Source organism: Tympanuchus pallidicinctus, unplaced genomic scaffold, assembly GCF_026119805.1.
Source record: "Tympanuchus pallidicinctus isolate F22 unplaced genomic scaffold, pur_lepc_1.0 scaffold2, whole genome shotgun sequence".
NCBI classification, from domain to species: Eukaryota; Metazoa; Chordata; class Aves; order Galliformes; family Phasianidae; genus Tympanuchus; species Tympanuchus pallidicinctus.
Window position 1 is genome coordinate 1,778,690 of NW_026294721.1, and position 6,311 is coordinate 1,785,000.

Consider the following 6,311-nt stretch of genomic DNA (forward strand, 5'->3'; position numbering starts at 1 on the left):
CCCTTGGTCACATGCATCCCTGGAAAATGGCATCACTATTGGAGAACAAGGAGAAATTTCTGGTAGAAAAGCACCCACCTTTCTCTAAATGGTGCTCACCTCACCACAAGCAATGTGGGATCAGCAGGATGGCAGCCCAGCACCATGCATTCACAAAAGCTGGCCAAGGCATGGGATCGTGGCAGCCCTTCTGCAGCCTTCTCCTGCAGAGCGTGGTTGAGAAGTCGTTTTCATTGTAATTTTTATTTTATTTGTGAAGGCTTCCAGACTCAGGGAGTCTCTTGGCTGGAAAGCTGGGAGCTGGTTTGGAAGTTATTTTTTTTATTATTTTTTATTTTATAAAGCACTCAGCAGGAATCCAGAATTTAAGAGACGCAGAAGAATTGCTCACTCTTCAGATGTTGGCAGCGAGCCTCTTTTCCAGTTTATTTCCCTGGAAAGAGAGGATGAATACATGGAAATAAAGCAGAGGCTGTATTTTAAAATTCTCCAGGCCAGCACCTTCAAGTGATGCAGGTCTGTGCTGGCTTCCTTATGTGGCAAACCCAGCACAGAGCAGGCAGGAAAATCCACAAGTGCTTTGGAAACCAGCATGATGGGGTGTGTTTGAAGGACAACACAGTGTCATAGAATCATTACAACTGGAAAAGAGCTCCAAGATCCCCAATCCATCCCACCATGCCCACTGACCACATCCCTCAGTGCCACATCTCCACAGTTCTGGAGCACCTCCATGGATGGGGACCCCACCACTGGAATGACCATTAAGAACACGGGATTTAAGCATGCATGGTTGAGTTTGCCCATGTGCAGCACAAAGCTGGAGCTGCTGTGGTGCAAAGGTACTTTTTAAGGAACAACAGAGGAAATAATCAGACAGATCTGTCACCGAATTGTTTCATCTTATGCATCGCTGTCTTTGAGCTTTTTCAAGTGTTTTCTTTTTAATGAGCGGTGATTTTTTTCACAGGCTGAGGAAGAACACAAAGCTTTTGACAGTTCCTTACGCCATAATGTCCTTCTCTTTTGCTATCCTTTCAGGTGAACACTTGAACCAGAAATGAGTCAAAGGCACAAAATCTCCTACAGAGACTGGGCACCGTTCTGCTTCATGAGTTCCCAGACCTGGCACCTCACAACAGCAAAGATGTGTTTGAGGTGACCCTAAGAGCCGCCGCATCCTGGCACCAATCTGCCACTAAATCCTTTGAAGCTCAGAGAAATATTTAACTGACATCACTGAGTTGGGTCTGGTATTGTTGTGCTGGAAATGCCAGGTTTCTGCAAAGCAAAGGAACAGTGTAAGCTGTCTTTTTGTGTTGGAGTGGAGTGGGGAAACGCAGCCAAGGATTAGAGTGTACACTGTCTTGGTTGCATTTCCACACTTGGCTACCTGCTGCATATCTTCCACAGGGGGCTGGTGGAGTCACCATCCCTGGAGCTTCAAGAACTGTGCAGATGCAGCACTGCGGGATGTGGTCAGTGAGCATGGTGGGATGGGTTGGACTTGGAGTTGGGGATCTTAGACCTCTTTTCCAACCTCATTGATTCCATGATCTTACCACACAGAGCTCACTGTGGCCCCTTGTAGTGTTTCCTGGAAGTCTGGGAATATAGCAGTAAGATCGTTTTGGATGTTGGTTATCTATCTTGGGATGTAGAAAGTCACCACAGAACTGTAGAATAATCCTGACTATGAAGGGACCCACAGGCACTGAATCCAACCCCTGCCTAACCACAGGTCAGCTGATGCACAGGGAGATGCTAAGGTTGCCTGCAGGTCTACCGGAAACAAACCATACTTCTACATGCCGATCTGTCAGAAGAGGCCACATAATTCCCCAAGGTGTGTACTAGCAAATAAGCATCCCAGCTGCACAAGCAGTGCTCACCATGTCATGTCTTCTAGTCCTCCACTGCTTCTTGACTACTTTTCACCTGTTGTAGTCGTGTCTGAGATAGAGTGAGCAGCGCAGGCTGTTGTAAGAAGTGCAATTCCAGAAATACGTTGCTTTTGTTTATTTTCACTCATCCCTGCTTTGCAAGGATGGAGTGTGTGGGGAGAACAAATGATCTGTCATTACAGATTTAAATAGAAGAAAAAAAAAAAAAAAGGTATTTGAATATATGATCTTGCTTGAAAATGAGAAAACATGGATTTTGAGCTCAGAGATGGCTTTGCAAGGAAAATGCCTGGATGCCAGACCCTGGCAGGAGGAAGCTCTGAGATGAGTTCCCACTCCACCTCCAGGAGTTTCAAGGTGCAGTTCACCTTCTGCAGGAGTTTGCACGTTGGTGTGGCAATTGGTTTGACTTTGTTTGCTTTGTGGCCTGGTGGTCCCAAAATAACAGAGAAGGGACCACGGATGCCATCTATTGGAGACGTGTAGGAAGGGAGAAGGCAGGCTTATCTTCGTTTGTGTGGGTGGTATGCTACTGCAAACAGACTGGTTGTTGCACCTCAGAAATGTACTACCATCTTGAGTGGGTAGGTGATAAAAGTGCCTTGTCTCTACCCCACAGCAATAAGGCAAAGGGTACAGCCTGCAGTATGGGATGTTCAGTGTAAACACTGTCTAGTCAAAACCTCATGGGAAGTGGGGCAATAAAACAGGACAATTTCTTGACAGTGAGTGGTTTGCTGATGTCTGGGCAAAGGGTGAAGACCATGGTGGTTGAACTCATATATCAGTTTTGGAGCTGTGAAAACAGAGATTTGCTTCTCTCCTGGTTTGGGGGACCAGGGGCAGCACATACAAATCAAAGAATCATGGAATCATACAGAATGGCTTGGGTTGGAAGGGACATCAAAGATCACGGGCAGGGCTGCCAATCACTAAATCAGGCACCAGCTCAGGCTGCCTAGGTCCCCATCCATGGCCTTGGGCACCTCCAGGAACGGGGCACCCACAACACCTCTGGGCAGCAGTGCTGGAGCCTCACCACCCCCTTTGCTGCTGGACTGAGATTCAGGACTGAGATGCATCCACGATAATGTTCTCTTGTTGGCAATGCTGTGATCATAGCTCTTATTCTTCATGAATTTCCACAGACACACTGCAGGATCCCTGGAGAACATGAAAATTAACAGCAGTGCCTGTGTGCTGCAGTTACCACTGGGCAAAACGCAGAAATTCCTTCTTGCTGAAAAGTCCAATTCTGTGGAAAACAGTGATTCAGAATTACAGACTTTTTAAAAAAATAGGAATCCTGGGGAAAAAAAAAAACCAAAAAAGTTCAGAATTTATGCTTCTTGGCTCCTTTAAAGCTGTCTAAGATTCTCTAAGAGAGATCAGCTTCTCCCTTTCTTTTAATTTGCACTCGCTGCTACTCTAATTAGCATTGAGTGAAACAGCTTCCTTTACCATCTAATCCAATGTGTCAAACAATTCCCTTCCAGCAGTGAGACGCACCTCAGACGAGCAGATGAGATGTTTCATTTGAGCAGGAGCTGCTCTCAGTATTGCAGAAAACTGATCTCAGGCCTAAATAAAAGCAGACAAAATGTGGAGCCGAACAGTCAGGCAGGTAGGAGAAACCCAATCACCCAACCGTTTTCCCAGAGGGACCATTTGGTGCATTTTTATTCCTTTCCTAGCAAATTAATTTTATTTTATTTTATTTTTCAAGAGAAATTTCAGTTTTGCTGAAAGGTTCTATTTCTGAGCAGCTGCTGTCTTGGTAATGCCTAACTGGGAAGCTCTTTGCAGTGGAGCACAGTGCAGCCCCAGAAGATGGAGAGCACAGTCAGTTTTCTGCCTGTTTTATAGATCAGAAGACTGAGGTGTGACTTAATTTTTCTCCATGCTTCATGGTCTGGTGGTTGGCGACCCTGCACATAACAGGGGGGTTGAAACTAGATGATCATCGTGGTCCTTTTCAACCCAGGCCATTCTGTGATCACTGACTCATAAGAACTGCAATTTCTTCTATGGAGCATGAGGTCCCTAGTAAATTCAGTACAACAATCTAAAAAAATATATCCTATTTTAAGTTTAAACATAACCAAAGATTAAAGCAAGAGCGACTTATGAACAATATAGCATTCTTCCCTCTGAGCAAGCAAACAATTGGAGACTCGTAGGATATTCCTGATGTAGGTGAACCATGGCTCTCCAAGCCTTGCATGCTGTCCCTGATGGGACAATAGCACCATCCTTAGAGGGACACAGTTGTGGAAAATGTCTAAAATAGGATAATACAGTGTTAAAGCACTGATTGTGATGGTGTGTTTGCTGCAGTGGACCTGGACATCTGCTGGGCCTTGGGAGAAGGACTTGAAGCTTGGTATCCAGTGAGCGCTCCAGCAGCAGAGGTGATCAAGGGCTGAGCTTCGCTTCTGCCTTGGATCAGAAGTGCTCCCAGAGCATGACAACCATTTATTATTATTTTTCAGTTTTCTTTCGGACAAGCTGAGATTTTCTAAGAAAAGAAAAGAAGACAGATTCCTGATCTACTCCAACCTGTGCCAGTTTCTATCCACTTGTGCAAAAGATGTGGGTAGCGAGAGTCAGAGGACTTGTGGGACCAGACTGAGAATGAAAACCAGGTAGGAGGAACAGCTCAGCTATTTCACCTGGCTGGAAGTGCAACCATTGCAGCCACTTTCATAGAATCATAAAATGGTTTGATTTGGAAGGGACCTTTGCAGGCCATCTGGTCCCACTCCCTGCACTGAACAGGGACACTCACAGCTCCATCAGTGCTCAGAGCACCATCCTGCCTAACCTGGGGTGTCTGCAGGGATGGGGGCATTCACAACCTCTCTGGGCAACCTGTGCCAGTGCCTCATTGTCCTCATCATAAAAAACATTTTCCTTACGTCCGATCTAAATCTTCCCTCTTTTAGTTTGAAACCATTTCCCGTGTCTTATCTCAAAGAACTCTGCTGAAGATTTTGTCCCCTTCCTTCTTACAGACCTTTTAGATACTGAATGGCTCTTTCAGGTCTCCCTGGAGATTTCTCCTCTCCATGCTGCACAGCCCCAGCTCTCCCTGTCCTTGCAAGGGAGGTGTTCCACCCCCCAGCTCCATGTCTCTCCTGTCATTTATCCCTGCTTAGTGCTGTCCCCATGGGACAGCTGGAGACTGAGGACAGCAGGGTGCACACTGCACATGAATAGAGGGCAGCTCTGCACTGCTGCTAGGAGAGAAGCAAAGGCTCTATATTGTTTGACTAACAAACAGAGGAAATATCTGTAATCTCTCTTCCCTGCCACTCCTAGGGAGCTATCTTGCTGCCTTTCCTGTGGAGTCCTCTGCAGCCATTCTGCCTGTGGGAACTGCTGCCCAAAAGCATTATTTAAGCTTCAAGCAGCTCTCTTCAGGGGGTTTAGAGATTCCTCTTTGTGGCATCTGTCTCTCATAGAAGGAGGAATAAATATTAGTGATCACCAGGTGGTGTCTGCTTTGGGAGATGAGGTTGACGTGGCAGCTCCTCTCTTGCAAGAGCTCAGCTTGTAGAATCATAGAATGGCTTAGGTTGGAAAAGACCTCAAATATCATCTACTTCCAACCCCCCCACTGCATTAAAAATGAACAACCAAAAAAAACCCCATTCTTTCCTTAAAAATGGAAAGAACCAACAAAATAAAAATCCACAGCCCTTGCTTAGACCCTGAACTGCAGAGTTTGTTTCTGCTCAAGCTCTGCTACCAGCACCTTCTTCAGGAAGCCTTGTTATGGGAGCTATGCATACAAACCATCTGCAGAGTAGATGATGTCCGAGGTGAAGATGTTATTGCTGCCAGGAACATATGGCCAAGCCAAGGCCTAGAAACTCCTTACTCTTGATTACATTTTCCCACATGCTCAGTTACTTGCATTATAGATATCCCATGCACCCACACTTTCTTCCATCACTTCCAAACTGTAATTTCTGCTTGTTTAGAGAAACATTATGTTTCATCCCCTCGGTGCACATCCTTGTACTGTGCATCATTGTATACAACTCTTTTTAGCTCTTAAATTCTGGTATTTTTTTTGGTTTATGATAACAGCCTCTGTGGTGTCATTATGTCTGATATCTACAGCAACCATCAACTCCCTGCTCTTCCTTTAGTCAGAGCTATTAGATGTGTTTTGTAAGAGGGTCACAATGGGCTCCCCTTTGAACTACATTATAAACTTTATTCCTATCCATCAGTTCCTCTCCAGGAAAACCCTCTTGTGGTCTCCATCCCGTTCCCAGCTTGGTGCTTGTTCATCTTCACAGTTTTAAAAAAAAATCCTCTTTTTCAGGGCCGTGTAAATAAAGTGCCAGACTTGATGCTAACAAATAGTTCACTGAGGTTTTGAGACAAAAGATCTCT